A 22,592-nucleotide genomic window follows, 5' to 3' on the forward strand; every position below is an offset into this window, starting at 1 on the left:
TAAAGGAGTGGGGCTCACTGGACTTTAACCATACCGCCATACTTTAACAGCATCACTCTTTACCCAAACTAAAACCTACAGTCTGTTCTTTGGCTTTTCTTTTTCCCCCATTAAACATATCCAACTGGACAAAGTCATGTGGATTCTGTCCCTGAAATGCACCTCACATCTCCTCGCCCTGTCTTCTGCCACATTTTAGGTCTCTTCCTAATTGAGCTCCCTGTCTCCAGACTTGGCTCCTGCCATATTGCTGTTAGAGAGAACTTTCTAAAATTAAGATTTCAAGGGGGTGCCTGGGTGGCAGAGCCGGTTAAGCATCTGACTCTTGGTTTCAGCTCAGGTCATGATCCCAGGGTCGTGGGATCAAGCCCCATGTTGGGCTCCGTGCTCAGCGGGAAGTTCGCTTAGTTTCTTTCTCCCTCTCCCTCTACCCCTTCCCCCAGTGCATGCACTCTCTCTCTCAAATAAATAAATAAATCTTTTTTTAATCTTTTTTTTTAAGATTTTATTTATTTATTTGACAGAGAGAGACACAGCGAGAGAGGGAACACAAGCAGGGGGAGTGGGAGAGGGAGAAGCAGGCTTCCAGCGGAGCAGCGAGCCCAATGCAGGGCTGGATCCCAGGACCCTGGGTTCATGACCTGAGCCGAAGGCACACACTTAACGACTAAGCCACTGAGGCACCCCAATAAATAAATCTTTTAAAAAATAATTTTAAAAAAATGAAATGAAAATGGCATTCCTCTGCTTACACAAGAGTGCCTTGTTGCCTTGTCCAACACATTCCAAACTCTCTTGACCCTCCAAAACCCTGGGTAACTGGGTTTACCCTACCGTCCTGGCCTCATCTTTAGCCACCTTCCCCAAATCACCCTAAGTTCTAATCACTCTGGGCTCCGTGCAGCTCCTCAGACACACCACGAACCCTTGTTACACCTCCACACCTTGGTTTCACTGTTGCCTCTGTCCTGAAACGCTTCTTCTTCCATATCTCCCTGGCTCTTCCATTTTTCAAAGCTCAGCTCATGCTGTTCTCTGTATTTTCTCCAGCAGCCCTCTTCTCCCAGACTTAATTACCCCTTTATCTATGATTTCCTCTTGCTTTATACTCATATTTATATCGATATTTTATATAGTTGTTTACCTGTTTTGTCTCTGCTTTCCCTTTCAACACCAAGATACTTTGTGAATCTTAATTATCTCAGCAACTAGTACAGTGCCCCACATCTAGAAGACACTCCATTGTTTATATCAATAGTATGAGTTGAGACACTCTTTCATTTATTCTTTTATTTGTTCATTGGAGACCACCATGTCTAGTCAAGCTCTCACCGTGACTAAGATAGACAAGGTCACAGCCATCATGGAGCTCACATTACAGTGCAGGAGACACAAAACAAACAAATGGGGTGATAAACAAAAGTAAATAAACAAACAAGATAATTACACATTGAGATCACTGCTATGAAGGAGCTAAGCTGATGAGATAGAGCCCGCGGGGGGAGGTCACTCTTCGCAGGAAGATCAGGAGCATTCTCTCAGAGAAGATGACACTTGAGCTGAGATCAGAAAGTTGAGAAAAGCAGCAGCAGAATAGGAAGAGGGACTGGCTTGTTTAAGGAACTGAAATAAGGCCAACGTGGCTGGGGCATAGTGAGCAGGGTTGAGTGGTATGAAATGAAGTTGGAAAAAGACCCCAGTATGAAGGACCTCACCGGGGTGCAGTAAGGAGTTTAGATTTTACTCTGAGCTAGAAGTCTTTGAAGTGTTTTATGCAGGGGAGTTGGCTTGGTCAGAATAAAATTTTAAGGCATTCACTCTGGTCCCTGCTGAGAGTGGATTAAAGAGCAGGAGATCAGGAGACAGATGAAGGAGTTATTCCAGGATTCTAGGCCAGAGGTGATGATTGCTCAGACTTGGGGTAGGAGAGCAAAGGCGGGGATGGAGACAAGTAGGCATGTCAGAGATGTCATTTGGAGGTCAAGTTAAAAGGCCTTGGTGATAGACTGAATGTGTGTGAAGTCAGGGGGAGGTAATCAAGGATGACCCTGATGTCTTGGCTTGAGCACCAAGGTAACAATTGGTGGTATTGATTGAATTGATGAAGGTTTGGTAAGGAAGCATTCGGGATTGGGTTCTGTGTGGTGGGCTGGGGGAGAGACTCGGAATCGAGAGCTCTGTTTTGGCTGGAAATTTTTGTTACATGTCTAAGAGAAGCAATAATTGATAGAAAAGGAAACTGAGGCTGAAAAACAGGTATTCAGGTATCAAGCATTAGAACTGCTTGAGCCCATCTGCTCATAGGCACTGAGCTAAGCAGCCTCTTCTCCAGGAGATGGCAACTAGCAATTATTTCTTTCAGGTATAATTGGAAAATAAGTACAAAAGATTTGGGAAGAGAAAGGTAAAAGAGATGGAAAAGAAGAACAGTTCTTTTAAGTTTTGTGTGTGTGTCGTTTTTTTTTTTTTTTTTCCCCTCCAGCACAATCTTAAGAAAAAGAAAGAAGAGAGAAACAGAATAACCTCTGTCCTGGGGTCTAGTTAAGAACATGCACTCTGGGGTAGCTTGCGTTCAGAGACTATCTCTACCAGTTATCCCTGTGTGACCTTGAAAAGGTTCCTTCAAATCTCTGCACCTCCGTTTCTGATTTATAAAATATTTTAAATAGAACCTACCACCAAGTGTTATCATGAAGATTTAGCAAGTTAATGTGTGTGATGATTGCTTCCAGTACTGCCTGACACACAGCAAGAGCTTAGAGTGTGAGCTCTAATCTGAGTTTCTGCAAAGGGTGGTGGCCCCGCAATGCTAAACCATTTCCAGTTAGCCAAACGAGCCAAGCTTTCTTGGCACTGGGTCTTTTCCTAGTTCTGCTGTAAGGAGACATATGTGGCCCTAGAAACCACCATGCTATGTAAAATTGTGTAATAAAAACCACAGGGCTTATGGGAAAATGGGGTTTAGTGGCACAACACTCAAAAACATCTTCAGCGACACATTTAAAATATATAGGAATCAAAATTTAAAATGTTTGTGCCTCAGGGGCCACTATCAAGAGAGTGAAAAGACAACCCACAGAACTGGAGAAATTATTTGCAAATCATGTATCCCATAAGGGTCCAGTACCCAGAATATGTACATAGAACATTTATAACTCATTAACAAAAAGGCATACTATCCAATATAAAAATAAGCAAAGGACTTGAGTAGACATTTCTTCAAAGAAGATAGACAAGTGGCCAACAGGCATACTAAAAGATGTTGACCTTCATTAGTCATTAGGGAAATGCAAATCAAAGTTACAATGGAATACCACTTCACACGTACTAGGATGGCCATAATTGAAAAGAAGAAAGAAAGAAAGAAAGAAAAAGAAAGAAAGAAAGAAAGAAAGAAAGAAAGAAAGAAAGAAAGAAAGAAAGAAAGGAAAATACCAGATATTGATGAGGCTAGGGAGAAATTGGAACCTTCATAAATTGCTGCCAGGAGTGTAAAACGGTGCAATCACTACACAAAACAATTTGGTGGCTCCTCAGTAAGTTAAGCAGAGACTTGCCATATGACCCATAAATTCCATCTTAAGGTATATATCCAAAAGAAGTGAAAACAAAAACTTGTGTGTGAATATTTGTAGCATCTCTAGTCAAGTAGCCAAAAGGTGGCAATAACCCAAATGTCCAACACCTGATAAACAGGTAAACAAAATGGGGTAAATCCATATTGTGGAGTATTATTCAGCCATAAAAAGGAATGAAGATGCACGCTACACATGGATGAGCCTTGAAAACATTATACTGAATGAGAGAAGTTGGATACAGAAGTCCACCTATGATTCCATTTATAGAAAATCTCCAGGATAGGCAATGGAAGATGAGCTAAATACTGAATTCTTACCACATGTCAAGTACTGTGCCAACACTTTTTACATGTATAAACTGATTTAATCTTTATTAAAACTATATGATGTATAATTATTAACCCCCATTTTATATTGAGACATAAACCTAGGATTTAAATCTAAAGAGTCTAGTTACAGAGCTTGTGTCCATAACCACTATATAACCATGAGTGAAGACATCCAGATTTTAATTTTTTTAAAAAAAAACCTTGAGCTGGTTAATCATGTCTGTAGGCTACACTGGCCACACAAGTCACCAGTTTGCAACCACTGCAAGGATTTTCTTCTCTCCCTTCTCAGAGATACTTGGATGCCTCCTTTTGGAGCAAGACAAGCTTGGATCCCACACATCATTTGCTTTGTGTCCTTTTTCTTCATCTGCAAAATAGGTACAACTAGACCTATTTTGCAGGGATGCTATAGCATACAAAATTAAGTATATAAAGCTCTATCTAGCACAATGTCCAGAACCTTGTAGGCAAGAAATAAACAAGAGGATGGACTATTTTTTAAGTTTTTTCTTGTGTGTGTCTCCTTCCTACAAGGCTGGCTACAGGTCTTCCTCCCAAGGAAGGAGTGTGTAAAGCTGTATGTGGTAGACCAACACAATGCACAGCACCTAACAGGAGCCAGACAAGGAGAGCGTTTGCTTTGGTTGCCATTCAATTTAATCTATTTTATGCCATTTTCTGGGTTGTTTTTTTTTCTAGCTAAGAAAATCATATATGCTCATTTTAAAAATGAAAGCAGAAGACAAAAGATAGGGAAAAATTAAAATTATTCTGACTAAGGGCGCCTGGGTGGTTCAGTCAGTTAAGCATCTGCCTTAGGCTCAGGTCATGATCTCAGGGTCCGGGGATCAAGCCCTGTGTCAGGCTTCCTGCCCAGTGGGGAGCCTGCTTCTCCCTCTCCTCTGCCTTCCCCCAACCCCCACTTGTGCTCTCTCTCTCCCTCTCACCCTCTGTCTTTCTCAAATAAATAAATAAAATCTTTTTAAAAAATTATTCTGATTTCTCCATCTAGAAAAAAATTATTCTGATTACATTTCTCCATCTAGAAATATTATTTCTATATTTTAGTATTATTTTTCCAGACTTACTTTTATGGATATGCGTCCATATAAGTTATTTGGTCTTGTTTTGATTTTTTACAATATGGAATTATTCAAAACATATTTCTCTATGCACTGCTTTCTTCTTTAAAAAAAAATACATACACATGCACCCACATGTTTTTTCATTTGAAGACATACATATTTACACCAAGTTTTTAAGTACTACTTATGTAAAACAAATTCTAAAGATATATCTCCCTTTTTCGTGGCACTAACGTCCAACTGATTTATATGCTTTTAAATAAATATATATTTTTTTCATATCACAAAATCTATGCCAGCTTATTGTAGGAAAATTAGATTTGAATCTTTGTTATTGTTTTACTCTATATCCTTCCAATTGTAAAATGAGATCATATTTATTTTTATAACTCATTTTTCACTTAACATTATACCTCTTAACACATTGTTGAATGGCATGATTTTAAATAAAATTTACAACATAATTTCAGTGGTCTATAATATTTTTTCAGCATTCTCTTATAATGAGCACTTAAAAAATTACTAATTTTTTGCTATTATGATAAAATCTGTGAATACAGTAGTTAATATATAGTAGGTTCTCAATAAACATGGAATGAATGAGTGAGCATACTGTAAGAATTTATTTTTAATCCAGGATTATCTACTCAACCTAAATGAAACTCTCTCTTTCTAACTTAGCTGAAGGCATTAAACATATAAAGAAAATAATGTGACTTTGGGAAATCGCCCATACAAAAATCAGAGTAACCATATTTTTAATCTTCTCTTAGGAATACAACCTGGGATCTAGCAGACAACTTAGTTTCCCTAAGAGTTATAAAATAAGATTTTGCTCCTTAATTTACCTCTAAATGGATCCATAAAGAGATGGTATTTCCCGTGAGATCACACATAACAAGCAGAGGCAAGACACGGATGCTTTTAATTTCGTATGACTAAGTTTCAGAGATATCTATAAATGTGGGCCCAATATGCAAAAATGGATCTATCCGGGGTGCCTGGGTGGCTCAGTCATTAAGCATCTGCCTTCGGATCAGGTCATGGTCCCAGGGTCCTGGGATCAAGCCCCAAATAGGTCTCCCTGCTCAGCGGGGAGCCTGCTTCTCCCTCTGCTCCTCTCCCCGCTTGTGCTTGCTATTTCTCTCTCTCTCTGACAAATAAATAAAATCTTTAAAAAAAAAGTTGATCTATCTGCAAAGGGACCAGTCTATCTCTTCAGAAAGACTGAGAACATTTTATACAACTGTGGGAGGTGGTTGGGGACCCATGGTGAGTGAATGAGAGCTATAAAATGGCCAAGTTGATTTCTAACAACATTTATGTTTATTTGAAAATATATAATTTTGGAAGAAAAATAATATCTTTTGCATAAATCAATAAAAGCATTGTCTGACTAATTTGTTTCCTTATTTAGGGTTTGTAGACTAAATACTGGTGTTACAGATTTATTTAAGTTTAATTAGTAAGTTTTTCTAAGATAATTGTATTCTTAAAATCTTGAACCACCCTGACTTGGAGGTTTCCATTAATTCCTGGATTAACTCATTTCCATAATTACATGGTGTACATCTAGCACAAGGTAATGGAACAAATCAGGGTTTAGAGTCATCATCATCACCATCATTGCCAATCCTTTTATGTCACAGCCAGGACAGATTATATATCATAGCTAAGACACATTCCTACTTACTATAAATATATTAACTCATTTCATCATTAGAACAAGCCATTAACATAGATACTGTTGTCATCCCTATTTCACAGATGAGGAACTGAGGTAGACAAGGTCACCTCACTCAAGTAAAAGGTGAGACTGAGGTTTGAATTCAGGCAGCGTGTCTCCGAAGCTCATGCTCTTATCCAGCGTCTAGAAAGACGGGGCTTAGATCCTGGCTCTGGATTTCCACCAGAATGACCTTAAACAAGTCCCTTAACCTCTCTGGGCTTCATTTCCCCATTTGTGAAAAGGGAATGGTAATAAACACCCCACACACTTCTTGTAAGAATAAAATTAAATCACGTGTGTGAAAGCACTTTCACAAGCAGTCATGAACTAGCCAATTGTTTCTTCTACTGTTTTATTAACATGTAGGCTAAAAAAAAATGAATAAGCTGTTTATGAGAGGGAAAATTGAAAATAAAGAACAAGGGCAACTCTGGTAATATCTAAACTCCCTATTTGATTAAAATACATAATCTCTATTAGATACTTGGGCTGTATCAGACAAGTAACTAGACTATTTTCTCTCTTTGTTCCTTTATTAAAAGAAGGGGCAATTTTAAAGTTCATGCAACACTTTTGGAGACCTTATTCTAGCTGAAACAATGAGTTATTTCAAAGACTTGAGGAAAAAATTCTGGTTAAATCCAGGAGGGTGTGGAATCTGCCATTTTCCTACTCAGGTGGGGAGACCACCCTGAAGGATTTAAAGACTCAGCCCATGCAAGTTCCTCAGAGAAGTCTTAGAAATTTAAGCAAGACTCTGAGCTGGACACTTAGAGCTGTTTCATTATATTTCCCCAAATGAAAAATTCCTGAGCATTTCCCACTATTATTTTTCTCCCTATGGGAGACAATATATTGTTTAAAATAATAACAATAGGGACACCTGGCTGGCTTGGTCAGTAGTAGGTCAGTAGAACATGCAGCTCTTGGTCTTGGGGTGGTGAGTTTGAGCCCCATGTTGGATGTAGAGATCACTTAAAAATTATAATAATAATAAAGAAAACAGCTTTGGAATCAGATTTGAATTTAAATCGCAACAGCTTTGTCTTATTAGCTGGTGGATGTTGGTCAAGTTATTTATCTTCCTGGTCTGTGTTCTCCTACATAAAAGAGAGTAATAATGCCATTTATCTCAGGAGGTGGTTGTTACATGGGTTAAGCATAAATCATGATGATAGTAGCTAGCATGCATTGAATGGTTCTAATGTGCTGAGTGCTGTGCTAGATTCTTTTTTTTTAATGTGTGTTTTTTTAAAGATTTTATTTATTCATTTGACAGAGAGAGAGCGAGCGAGAGAGCACAAGAGGGGGAGCGGCAGGCAGAGGGAGCAGGCTCCCAGCTGAGCAAGGAGCACAATGTGGGGCTTGATCTCGGGACCCCGGGGATCATGAACGAAGGCAGTCACTTAACCAGCTGAGCCACCCAGGTGCCCCCACATGCTAGACTCTTTACTTGTGCTTCTAGTTAATACTCACATTGCCCAATGAGAAAGGAGGTACCGGTTCTACTTTATAGTTGAATAAACTGAGGCTTAGTGATCTCACACTGCTAACAAGCAAAGGAGCCAAGACCAGTGAAGTAACAATGTAAAGCTTGGCACATAGCTGTAATTTTAAAAATTTAGCTCAGGGACACCTGGGTGGCTCAGTCGGTTAAGCATCTGCCTTTGGCTCAGGTCACGATTCTGGCATCCTGGGATCCAGTCCCGCATCGGGCTCCCTGCTCAGCAGGGAGTCTGCTTCTCCCTCTTCCTCTGCTGTTGCTCCCCCTGCTTGTGCACGCACGTGCTCTCTCTGTGTCAAATAAATAAATAAAATCTTTTAATTAATTAATTAATTAATTAAATTTTTTTAGAAAATAAAAATTTAGCTCATTTTCCTAAGCCGCCTAAGAGGAGGTCTTCAGGGAGAGGAGTCTTCACTCTTTCTTTCGTACAAAGTTCGGAAGTCTTACTTCCTGTGGGAATGTGCAGTGGCTCCACACAGACCTTTGCCGCTGACCTTGTGCCAAGTTAAAACTTATTTTCACCTTGGGATCTTGGATAGAGAAGATGCAGCTGGATGCAAACACTGAAAAACTTTCAAATGGACAGTTATCCCCCAAGCAGCTATATCATGTGAAGTCAAATGCGTACATCTATTTTCATCTTGGATCTATGTGAGTAAAGAAAGACTGAAAGGATTGAGTACTGAGAAGCCAGGCTACGAGCCTGTCAAAGTCGTGACCAAGAGAGCTTATGTCCCTTGTCTGCTGTTGAATCTATTCTCATTCCTACAAAAGGCCAGAGGCAGGCTGGAGAGGTAGTCACGATTCTTGACTCCACTTACCTCCTACCTGGGTGTCCTTGAACAAGTTGCTTCATTTCTCTGAGGCCCATTTCCTTATCAGTAAAATGGAGATAGGAACAGCTATCTCATCAAGTTGTTAAGAGGATTAAATGAGATCTTTCTGAATCGCCAATCCAATAGAAGGTTGACATCTACTCCTTGAAGGCCCCCAGGGCTTTTCTGTGCCTTCCTGGTAAAATCCAACCCCACTGGATGCCTCCTCAGCAAGCCTTTGCACGCTCCCTCCCTCTCCAGGCTCCAGCCATAGAATGCTATTCTCACTTCCCTAGATGCAGTTTTCCCACTTGTGTCTCCTTAATCATTCATTCACCCAGCAAAAATTTTTGAGCCCCTGTTATGTATGAGGTCCTGGATTAAATGTTGGGAAGCAGCTACGGAACCAGACAGACACAGCCCCTGCTGTTAAAGACCCTGACATCCTAGTGAGGGCTCAGGGAAGGAAAGTGGCCATTACAATTCTGGATGCTGACCAATGTGAGAGAAAGACCAAGGTGCTGTTAAGGGTGTGTGGGAAGGGGCAGCTTACTTAGACTTGGAGGGTGGTGGAAAGCTGTCTGAAGAATGAGATTGTATTTAGAGATTGGCTCTAAAGGGATGTGGTGTGTGACCTTGTGCAAATCCCATCTCTCTCTGCATTTTTTTGTTGATGAGGTATACGGCTGGAAGGGGTCCTGTTATTTACCAAAAGGAATAGTCTTCATCCGTTTGGATATACTCTCCAAAGATTAAGCAAATCTCACTCCAGCATATGCTCCATTCCCCTGCAACCTTCTCAAGAAGGAGTCTTGTTGTGGTCCAGAACCCATGGGGTAAAATATTCCAGCCATGGGCTAGTAGAAGAGGGAGGTGCCCTGGGGGATCTTTCCCTGAGAGGAACATAGGACTTTTGTTAAGGGCGGGGCTGGGCTGGTAGGAGTTCTTGAGAAAATCAAAATGAAACGTAAAAATCACCATTGAGCAAACCCCAGTGAAATAATTGATTCAATCAAGGATCATTTATGGATGCTAAAACCAATAGGTGAAAAGTTGTTGAGGAATAGGATCCTCAAAAATCCCTTAAAATGGAAAGATCTGATGATCATCACCTCACCCAAATGACCAAACTGGAAGCTTCCCTCTGAAGCATGTGACAGAGTTCTTCTCCCATAACTTTGACTTTTCATTCCAAACTTTATTCTAAATCGTCTTTTGCCTGTTTCTTAATATGGGTATCTCTAGCCTTTAGTCTTCTGCCTTTTATTCCTTTTATGCTACGTGTTCTTCCTGGGCAAGTTCAGCCACTCCCAAGATCTTAACCAAAAGCTCTATGCACATAACCTCTGAACCCACGTTTCCATCCCTGATCTCTTCCACAGCTCTAAATCTGTAGTCTAGCTTCCTGCTGTTTTTGCTCACTAGGACTTCCTCAACTGCAACTTTCCTCCTACTTAACACCTCTCTTTTCCTGGTCCCAATCAGGTATACTCCTCATCTTGCATTCCTTAAATTAGCACATGGACTCATGATCCATTAGTTATTAAAGCCAAAAATTTGGTGGTCTTTCTTACTCATATTGTCAGCAGAGATTTATTTATTATCTACTAATGGCTAGGTGCTGTGTTCATTGTTAGGCAATAGGGGCAAAACCTATTTCAACACCTATTTACATGGAGAAAGAGATATTGATTAAATAACCGCACTGGGGGGCGCCTGGGTGGCTCAGTTGGTTAAGCGTCTGCCTTCGGCTCAGGTCATGATCCCAGGGTCCTGGGATCGAGTCCAGCGTCAGGCTCCCTGCTCAGCGGGGAATCTGCTTCTCCCTCTGCCTGCCGCTTCCCCTGCTTGTGCTCTCTCTCTCTGTGTCAAATAAATAAATAGAATCTTTAAAAAATAAATAAATAAATAAATAAATAAATAACCACACTGAGGTGCCTAGCTGCCTCAGTTGGAAGAGCCAGTGACTCTTGATTTCAGGGCTGTAAGTTCAAGGCACATGGTGGGTGTAGAGATTCCAAAAATAAATAAATACACTTTAAAAAAAGCATTAAAAAATGATTGCACAAATATATGCATAATTATAAACTGAGATAAATGTTTTGAGGGAAAGAAATACGGAGCTCAGAGAATGAAACAGAGCCTATGCCTGGTTGGGGATAGGGGAAGGGAGGGGACACGGAGATCAATTTCAGAAAATGCTTCTCTAAGAAAATATTTGAGTTCAAATAAGAAGGATATGTTGGAATTAACTAAGTGGGGTAGGGGAGAGTTGGGTGGGTAAAGAGGTGGTCATCTCTAGGAAGAGGGTAAAATACATGCAAAGACCTTGGCTTAGTTCTTTTGCAGAAGTGAGAGAATGATGGTATGGATGAAGCACAGAGAACAAGAGGTAAAGAGTGTAAGGCCAGACCAGAGCCATCACTGGGGTCAAAACTTAGTGAGCACTGAAAACCGTATATAGTGTTTTGAACATTATCGTAAAAACAATAAGAAGGCACGACGCCTGGGTGGTTCAGTCGGTTAAGCGTCTGCCTTCAGCTCAGGTCATGATCCTGGGATCATGGGATCGAGCCCCACATCGGGCTCCCTGCTCAGCAGGGAGCCTGCTGCTCCCCCTGCTTGTGTTCTCTCTCTCTCTGACAAATAAATTTAATCTTAAACACATATACACACACATATGGTATGATTTCATTCACAAAATCGTCCAGAATAGGCAAATCTATAGACAGAAAGTGGATTAGTGTTTGCCTAGGTCTGAGGAAATGAGAGGGAGATGGCAGTGACTGTTAAAAGGCCCAGGGTTTCTTTCGGGATGATGAAAAAGATCTAAAACTCCTTTGTGGTGATAGTTGCACAATTCTGTGACTATATTACAAACTATTGAAATGTATACTTTAAATGTATATAAATATTTAAATGTATTACATTTAAATGTAAATGTATAAACACTTTGTATGAATATGAATTGCATGGTATGTGAGTTTTATCTCAATAAAGCTGTTAAAAAAAGAAAAGAAAGAAATGATATCTAAGCCAGACAACAACAGGGTATTTTCCTAATATTTGTTCCTTTTTATTGATTCCAGGGTCCTCTTATTTTGGCATCAAGATAGCTAGGAAACTAATTAGGTCATCACAAGTTTGTTTGGCTGATTAAATCTTGCAGATAGAATCAAAACAAAAGGAATTTTTGATGGGTCTTTCAAATCAACTCGAGAATGACCTAATCAACTAGTGACTGACATATTTATATATCTTAGATCTTGAGAGTGCTGTGGATACTCTGACAAAATTCTGAGTATTCAAATCCAATTCCATCCATCCATCCATCCTCCATTCATTCAACATCTGTTTATTGAGAACCATATGCAGCACTTTATAACCCATGCTTTAAAGAATAATCATCTTTTTTATTTTATTTTTTTAAGATTTAAAAAAATCTTTTTGAGAGAGAGAGAGAGCACATGCATGCATGAGAAAGAGAGAGAGAGAGAATGATCAGGGAGAGGGGCAGGGGAGGAGGGAGAAGCAGACTCCCTGCTGAGCAGGGAGCCCCACTAGGGAGGGGCTCCATCCTAGCACCCCGGGATCATGACCTGAGCCAAAGGCAGACACTTAACTGACTGAGTCACCCAGGCTTTTAAATATTAAATATTAAATTGAGAACCATGATCTGACAATAGGAACAAATATTAGAAATGGAGGCTTTCCCTTCAATCTGCATATACGCTCTCTTAGCGCTTGGTTCAGTTCTGGATAGTAGAAAGGTGGAAGAAGGAAACTGACATTTGTTGAATGTCTACAATTTGTCAAGCACTGCGCTGAGCAATTCAAAAGTGTGATCTCAATTAATCCTCATAATAACACTTTGAGGTGAGTATTATCATCAGGTGAATAAGCTATTCAAAGAGGTTATATAACTTACCCAAAGTCACACACCCTGTAAGCTAGAGAAGGTATTTGAAACCGGGTCTTCTGATTCTAAAAGCAGTATTTCACTTTGTTTTTGGCTTGGTGTTGTCTATGCTGCTTCCCAAGAGAATGTTCATGAATCGATTAATTTATTCAACAAAGATTTACGTGGCATTACCACATGCCAGGCATTGTGCTGGACCCTTTGGATATAAAGATGAACTCTGTGGAAACAACCACTGGCCTCATAAGGGCTCACAGTCTAACTAGGAAAGGAAACCACTTAACAAGGACACCTTCAATCTTCAACAGATTATAAAACTCAACTGCCTTTATTGAATTTCACTGTGTTCCAAGAGCTGTGCTTTGTGCTTCTGCATTCATTAAGATCCGGTCCCAACTTTCCTTCCCAAATGCATCTCCTGCCATTTCATCCCGAATTCTCCACGCCAGACTCACTGGACCTTTCCCCACAATCCCCTAAACCACTGCTCTTTCTTTTCGCTTTCGTTCCCCCTCTACTTACACATACGCTCCACCTTCTACCTTCTCCTACGTCCTAGGAAAAATAGATTTCAACAAAGTTGGGGAGAGCGAAGGACCCTGGTTTCATTCTGCGCCAGCCTCTTTGTACTGTGGTAAGTTATTTCATCTATGCCAGCTTCAGTGCCCCATCTGTAAACCGAGAGTGATGACAACCACCTCCCTTGATGTTTGTGAAGATTAAAGTGACAAGCAAGCCTGGTGCTTGGCACAAAGTAGTTTCAAAAATGATTCTTGAACATGGAGATGAAGACAAGAGACACTACGCATTAATAGAGGAAGACATCCTTGAAAGTCAGGGATGCTTTGTGAAGAAGGTAAGACTTAAATTGCTCTTTGAAAGATGAGTAGATTCTGAATAGTCACGATTGCAGGAAAGAGGCTGGATGAAGACTTGCTCTTTTTCTGTGTTTTAAATATTCTTTTACAAGATACGCTGTAGAGCAGCGTCAGGAGCTGACTGTAATAAGAAGGTTAAGCCTCCTTTCTTGAGCAGCTAGTACACTGCCTTCATGAGAATGTGGACATTCTTCCACACTTTTTACTCTCTTGACCCCAACGTGGCTTAAGCACGTCCCTAGTTATCCCGTTCAGAAACTTAACTTCTGCGCCTGACATCCATAGATGTCCCATGTTTGCCGTAACTCACAGCCATTCACTGATTCATTTCAACAATTATTTATTGAGGCACATCAAAATCCCAAATTCTTGTTTGAACTGTGACTCAGCGGTGACATCGTTAAAAATTTATTCCAAAGGAATAGTCACCGTTGTGCACAAATATCCAACTATTAAGAATGTGCATCACAAAGACCAAAAGCTAGAGACGATCTTGACGTCCAGCAATAAGGTATCAGTTAGTAAATCCCTGTAGATTCATGAAGGTAATACTATAGAGTCTAAAGATAATGTAAAGGAATATAGTATACATAAAAAAATACTGTTGTAATTTCACACCAGTATAGTACCAATGACTGTTTCTGGGGTGCCTCATAAGTGTTTTATTTTTTCTATTGTGTAAGGAAGACATATTCCTCCTGTATTAAGAAAAACCTACATTTTTTAGTCTGTGGAGCTTGGGCTGTGGAATGTTATATTAAAGGGAAAAGGCAGAAAATTATAGAAAGAGGCCAAAAGAACATAAATGAAGTGCCATATCTGTTTTTCTGCAATGTTCTTTAATACAAGAAAATGGGGAGTTACCTTTTCTTAACTTTCTCATTTTTATCTTAATAAATGCTCAATAAATATTAGTAGTATTTTGGTAGAGAAAATAAGACATTGCACAAATACTGTGATACAGTGGCAGAATTGTCATGGTTTTCATCTGAATTGGAAACTTGCTAATATTGAAGAAATTTCAAAGTCCTTTATATGGCTTTGAAAACCATGTTTCTTCAGACTAGGCAAAGGTAGACTTGAATGAAAAGCAATTTTTTTCTTTCTCACTCTTTTTATCTTTCTTCCTGTTGAAAGATCTCACAGCACTTATTATTTTAACAATTAATAAAAATTTTTAAATAAAATCATGTAAAAGCTTAAAACAGAATCAAAAGTCATAAAGTAAAAGTTAAAAGATTTCTCTGCTTCTCCTTGCTAGGTCATCCAGAGTCGCTTACCAAAAGTAACTTTATCTTTCATTTTTAAAAAAAAAGGTTTTTTTCAAACATGAATGAGATCACACTATCCATACTGCTCTGCAATTTATTATCTTGGCATATTTCTCCATGACATCCAGAGTTTACTCACTTTTTTTTTAGTTTCACGTATACATAATTTTAATGGACTTTTTCATATTCAAGAAAGCAATGTTCTATCCAATTAATTAAACTAACAACATCAACCGTGGCTTCACAACTGAGAGATGATCAGTTTCAACATCTTGGAATATCATTTCTCGGAATATGATCTTGCAATATCATCTCTGATTTCTTTCTATGCCTGCACTTACTAGTCTTAGAAAAACAACTAACATGGATTAAATACTACATATGTACTAAGTGCTTTACATATATTATTTAACACATCAACCCCAAGATATATATATCATCATCCCATTTTAGCAATGAAGAAACCAAAGTTCAGAGAGAGGAGAAACTTGTCCAAAGTTACGCAGATGTTATATGGTACAGCCTGGTCACAAACCCAGATCAGTGTGACTCTAAAGACCATGTTCTTAACCAGGTACACTGACTCACCACTGAACCAAAACTTACATAAATATTTGCATATATATTTATGAAAAAGGGACTATATTATGCACATATTTAGTAACCTATTTTTTTCAGTGGAAAATATATTCTAGACTTGTTTTCATCTCAATAAATTATAATTTCATCATCATATCTAATGACTGACTACCTTGCCCTTCATTATATGGAGGATCATAAAATATTGGAGCCAATTCCCCACTGTTAGATACAGGATTGATTCCAGTATATCACTATAATGATAAACACTGACACAAATATTTTTATTTGCTGCACATTCTAGTTAAAGATTTTATTTATTTATTTGACAGAGAGAGACACAGCGAGAGAGGGAACACAAGCAGGGGGAGTGGGAGAGGGAGAAGCAGGCTTCCCGCAGAGCAGGGAGCCCGATGTGGGGCTCGATCCCAGGACCCTGGGATCATGACCTGAGCCGAAGGCAGACGCTTAACGACTGAGCCACCCAGGTGCCCTTGCTGCACATTCTAAAGCATTCTTTCACATAGAAAATACTTGTAGTAGAAGTGCCCTTCTTCCTACTGGATGCAATAACATCTGATAGAGCTTCAAAGAAGGCTGCATTAGAATGAGTGCAAACTTGGGGTGCCTGGGTGGCTCAGTCAGTTAAGCCTCTCGGCGCAGGTTATGATCTTGGGGTCCCGGGATTGAGCCCTGCTTCCGGCTCCATGCTCAGTGGGGAGTCTGTTTCTCCCTCTCCCTCTCCCCCTCACCCCACTCATGCTCTCTCTCTCTCTCTCAAATAAATAAATAAAATTAAAAAAAAATTGAATGAATGCAAACTTCCCAAGGATTAATACATATAACAAGGCAAGAATAATTCCTTTCTGGTCTCATGCTTTACTTAGTTATAACACTTAATTTGCTTATATGGGGGGAGTGGGACTAGGAAACAAACTAAGAATAGATTTTAATATAAAGTATAAATCTGCAGTGTCCAGTATGGTAACAACCAGCCACATAAGTCTATTTAAATTTAAATTAAATTAAATTAAAAATTCAGTTCTTCAGTTTCACTAGCCACATTTCAAGTACTCAGTTGCCACATGGGACTCGTGATAACCAAAATGGATAGTACAAATGCAGAATATTTCCATTGTCACAGAAAACTCCATTGAACAGTGCTGATCTAGAATACTCATAGAATATAGTATGAAATACTGCACAGTATTTTAACAGAATTCAGAAGGTCTCTATATACTGCCGTGGAAGGATATGGGTTTTTTGTTTGCTTGCTTTTCACTTTTTATTTAAGTGCTTATTGATTCACAAGACTAAGAGGTTTTTATAATAATTTTATAAGAATATAGTCATGTGCAGGGCACCTGGGTAGCTCATTGGTTAAGCGTCTGCCTTTGGCTCAGGTCATGATCCCAGGGTCCGGGGATCAAGCCCCACATCGGGCTCTCTGCTCAGTCAGGAGCCTGCTTCTCCCTCGGCTTGCCACTCCCCCTGCTCGTGCGCTGTCTCTCTCTCTCTGTCAAATAAATAAATAAAATCTTAAAAAAAAAAAAAAAGATATAGTTAGGTGCTATGAGAATTTGAAAAAATAACTATAGATTTTTTTTATACTTCACATGAAAATTGAATTTATAGAGTAGTGAAGGGATACAGTGAACAGGTAAGTTCACTTCAACTTAATTAATTAGGGAAAAGATTCATGAAGGAGCCATCATCGTGAACTACACACATCTTAAATTGTTAGCAAGCAAAGGGATGGCAGGCAGAGAGAAGAGGAAGCTTATCTATGGGGCTGTTAGAAAGGTAAAGCCACAGAAGAGGATTTATTTATTTACTTACTTACTTATTTATTTACTTATCTATCTATCTACTTACCTATTTATTTAAAGTACGCTCTAAGCCCAGCATGGGGCTTAGACTCACGACCTCGAGATCAGGAGTCACATGCTGTATCGACTGAGCCAGCCAGGCCTCCTCCAGATGAGGATTTCAAGCCCAGGGTACTTTGACATTTGGGGAGCAGTTGAGAATTAAGTAACATAACGTATAATGAAAGCATTTGGTAAACTATCAAGTATCTAAACAAAAATGACTGTTGCAGGAATCAAGGAGCACAAAGTGTGTGCTCTAAAAACATGTGTGCTTTGAAAATAAAATGCGTGTAAGATAGCATTCTTCTTCTTTACATGAAAATAAATAAAATTATTGACAAATGCGATTATATAAATCACAAATGCATATATAACACTACATATGCATTAAGACTGAATTAATAGGATATTTACTTGTCTCATACATCTAAAGAGTCACTAGTATAAATTATATTCTTATAATTATGTTAAAAAAGAAAAAGAAGAGCAAAAACACGTAGCCAGAAATATCATTCTACATCATGATGATTTCGTTTTTCTTTTGCATAAGCCTGTGTCTTTCAAATAATCCACAAGCAAATAGCTCCATTCTGTAGATGAGAAATTATAAAAGACCATGTAATCAGCTGACAAAGGAACTGAAAACAAGCCCAGAGGAAATGCATGGCTGTTCTTACAAAGTCACAATGTACTGTTCTGTTTGCCTCCCACTCTCAAAGTGTATATTCCTGACATTTCTTGTCTTATAATTGGACTTTATGAATGAGAGCTGTAGGATGCTGTCTGGTGAATGATCTGAAAAGGATACGCTGAAACCCAGTGGAGGTGCTACGGAAACTGAATGCTAGGTTTTGTGTGGGAACTTAAATAAGAGGCATGAATTAGAAATTCAGAACCCCAAATTTTACCCTATGTAAAATAAGGGCTATTTTCGCAGTCTTTAATGGAGACTTTGAGTAGGTTTAGGTGACATAAAATGTGGAAACCAAATGCACAAGCTTGGATTTCAGAAGAGTTTAGGGTCCTATGGCGTCCCAGAGTTTACCCTTCACAAGTGTTCTGGCAAGAAAAGGGAAGTTCAGTAGTGCCCGCCGTCCTCTTTAATTGAGCTTCTTCAGCCTAACTGCTGAGCAACTAACTGTTAAAAACCATACTTACTAACATTTCTATGACATGTCGTTCTCTCTAACTTGCATTCAATTTCCTATCTCATGTGGCTTCGCTGATGAATAGCACCTGTTAGCCACAGGTTAGTTCACTGGGTCTCTGGAAACAACCAGTCCTATTTAGTGAACAAACTTTTCCTGTGTGCCTACTACGTGCCACACGAGAACCAGCTGCCCGATGGGTTTTTGCACATTCAGATGCGGCCACAACAAGGATTCTCTTTTGTTGGCAAAAGTACTGCGGAAAGAGACAAGGAAAAAAGCGTTTCCGAAGCAGGGCAGGCAGGATTCAAAAAGTAGGCTTGAAAAAATTCTCCAAGGAAACAGGCCATTATGTTAATGGTGTCTGTATGTCTCTGGGTGGTAACGTTGTGGGCTTTTTCCCTTCGTGATGCTTTTTTTTATACTTTCTAATTTTTTTCTACAATAGGCATATATAATGCATAAACAGAAAATAATAAAGTAAAAACCTTAAAAAGAAAAGAGCCCCCAAAAGTCTATACAAAAGAAGGAAGAGATTCACATGTAAATAAGTCCATTGATTGGTATAGTTGACTGACAATCATATTGATGGACAGCATGACTCCAGCTACTTAATTGATTGTTTTTTTTAAATCAAGCATTGGGCCTCAGCCTTGGTAAGAAAGAAATATACCATTCACCTTATAAAGGCATGAACTCTTCCTGGACTCTAGGATTTTGCCTCTCCTGAAAGAAGAATTCATGCAACGTCCCTCCCCCAAAGCCCTAAAATAACTTGAACTTTTAATCTGTCTTTTTCAAAGGTAAGCAGGAGATCCTGAGATGAATAATATTGTATCATGGATTAATATATGGCATTTATGGATTAAAAAAAGAACCACCACATCAACAATACCAGCCAAAAGGATGTAGAAAATTTACCCATTGCCTTTTGTTTTTACATTTGTGTGAACCTTTCTGCTGTTAGAAATTTCTACGCCCAGCTAAGTTCGGGTTAGTTGGAAAATCAGAGGGAGCCCCCAGTGTATGAAAGGGTCATTCATTGAGGGCTGAGCACGAAGGTCCTCGGTCCACAGTGAGTTATCCTGTGCACATAACCCTTCAAGTACAGATGGCTCCTCAGGGCAGGAATTAAAGATGAAGAGAGAAATGACTCTCAAATGGAATACAGTACATTAATTCACTTAGAAGGCACCAGGGTGTGACTGCTTTACTGACTTTTCCAAAAGCACAGAATTTGGCCCCATTTCCAGTTATAGTAAATGTGTTTACTCCTTAAAATGTGCCTCTAAATTTCCCCAAATGAGGGCCGTGGCTTATCACCAAATTTTAAATGAGCTGCTTGCTGGTTGGAAAACATTTGAGGTTATTTGGGCCTCAGAGACACTGGAGGCCCAGACATCACCTTTGTCTTCACCCTCCCCCAGAAGCGCCCAAGAGCAGGCAAGGCCTTTCACTCATGAGTTCTGGCAGTTGGCTGAGGCCTCCCTGAGGAGAAAAGAAAGGGGGGAGACTGTGCTGGGTGAGGTTGGCCTCTCCTAACTCTTATTAATAGAGAACATGTGGGCTGAGGCGAAGGCGGGGGCTGGGGTTGCTGAGTAAACAGGATGGGATGAGAAAGAGAATGATGCTTTTATATTCTTGTCTATTATAGATCCAGGGAGGCTCTTTAATGCAGATGAAAGGGAGAGACAGATTTAAAGGAAGTAGCTTCCAAAGCTAAATTTGCAGACCACTGACGTCTGTCCACTTTCTCATTTCCCATGGAAGGAAGCTGTGTGGTCAACTGGCATTGCTAACCAACTGCCAAGCAGATTTCACTAAGGTTTTCCTAGTCTATGGCTCTATTACACCTCTAGCTGAGAATTCTCTAGAGCTATCATTTATTCATTCATTCCGCCAATATTAATTGAGGGCTGTTATTTGCCAGGCACCTTTTTGGGCACCATGAATACAGTAGTGAACAAGACAGCCTTCGTGGACAGTCTAAAGAAAGGGGAATAATAAAGAATGACAATAGGCTTGTAGAGACTGACACCAACCAGACGCAGGGGGCATGGGGGCCTGGAGAGGGAGCACCGATCCAGACTTTGTCCAGAGAAGGGTGGTCAGGGAGGGCTCCCCTGAAAAGGGGTCCATGACACCTCAATTGAGCCTGGAGTTAGCCGACTGGAGAAGGGAGAGGAGGGCTTGAGGCTGAACATGACAAGACGTCACAAAATGGGGGTAAGAGCATCATTGCTCGGAAAACACATGTTCCTCTCAGGGATGAGGGAGGAGACAGACATCTCCCCAAAGCCTTTAAGGAAGGATGCTGTAGAAACTACACAAAATTATGCTGTTGTTTCGGGGAACACCCAGGTGCGATGTCACATCTAGAGGAGAAAGGAGAAAGAATGCTGCTTGCATCTGATATTTTCTTCCACATGCTGACCTACTTTTCGCTCAAGCCCATCAATGCCATTTTATGGAAAGGAAATTAAAGACTATAAGGCAAGCAGATATGTGAGGGAGTTTCCCCTTTCCTCATCAAAGAATGCTGATATTTTTACAAATGTAAGTGTTTTTTTTTTTTTAAGATTTTATTTATTTATTCGACAGAGAGAGTGAGAGAGTACAAGCAGGGGGAGCAGCAGAGGGAGAGGGAGAAGGAGGCTTCCCGCTGAGCAGAGAGCCCAATGCGGGGCTCGATGCGGGGCTCGATCCCAGGACCCTGAGATCATGACCCGAGCCGAAGGCAGATGCCTAACCATCTGAGCCACCCAGGCGCCCCTAAATGTAAGTGTCTAAAATGTCTTTTTAAGTATGTTTGCCCCCATAGTCTTAGAAGTAGTATTGCCAAGATAAGCCATCACATTTTAAATTGTGTGTTGAAATCTAAATATCAGGAAATTTTCTTATCATTGAAATTTAATTTTAATACTATATATACATATAAATACTGAGTATTTAGAAGACTGAATCTTCCCAAAAATATAAAATACATAAAATATGAACATACATAATATAAAAATATAAAATACATATGAACATAACTGATAAGGTTTTAACCACACACAAAAAATAGCTAGTATTAGAGAACTGAACTGTTACAGATTTTTTTTTATTTATCGATTTTATTCCAGACAACATAAAAGACATGAGAATTTTGTCAGTATGAAAAATCACTTTATTTCATGCCATTATTTCTTTTCAATCTGCTAGCTAAAAACATGTCCATATTAAGCTTTTGTTTCTTGATCCTTATTACAGTCTCCATAAAAATCATTAGAAATATACTGTCTCAAAGAGAGAAGCTGATTCCTTTCCTGTCCAAATTATTAGTTTTCTGATTGACTTTGAAAACCAAAACTTTACTCTCTTTGAGGGAAAATAATCTATTTTTCTAGAGAATTTCAATCTGTCAGTCACTCTGATAGACGCATAGCTCCTACTGTATTATTTTTTGCTTCAGCTAACATATGTTAAAACAAAATCATTTTTAAAGCTGAAGACAACTCAACATTCTGATTAGCTCTAAAAGTTCTTCAGTCAACCAGTGACTGCCAAGTTTCCTCAATGTAAGACATTATCTCGACTCATTTTCTTCAAGTATCGAACAAGTGTGTGATCTGCCCCAGAAATAAGAGTTGCATCCAAACATTGTCTTAGTAGAGAAGCTAGAGCTGCTAAAATTGTAACTCATGTATTTTCAGTTTTAAGTCTCACAGAAAGATACTTCAGCTCCAAGACATGAGATGATTATGAGGGGGGAAAAAAAAGCTTAGGAAGTCTTCACTTTTCATCATTTTTAGTCAATGATCCATTTGTATGTTGGCCAAAAAGTATTGTTACAATGGCTTACTTATATGAAGGCAGAGCTACAATTTTCACTGATATT

At 39.4% G+C, this 22,592-nt stretch overlaps 1 protein-coding gene across 3 annotated transcripts in view; it reads right to left on the reverse strand.

Annotated features, from left to right (window-relative positions):
- LOC144381347 (uncharacterized) overlaps positions 1–22,592 on the reverse strand; it is a 785,460-nt gene that overhangs the window by 25,546 nt on the left and 737,322 nt on the right. For all 3 annotated transcript variants that reach the window (XM_078068692.1, XM_078068696.1, XM_078068693.1), the window contains one exon: positions 17,058–17,231. The gene's annotated coding sequence lies outside the window, so the exon portion shown is untranslated. The remainder of the gene's footprint in view (positions 1–17,057; positions 17,232–22,592) is intronic.

Source organism: Halichoerus grypus, chromosome 1 (genome assembly GCF_964656455.1).
Source record: "Halichoerus grypus chromosome 1, mHalGry1.hap1.1, whole genome shotgun sequence".
NCBI lineage: Eukaryota > Metazoa > Chordata > Mammalia > Carnivora > Phocidae > Halichoerus > Halichoerus grypus.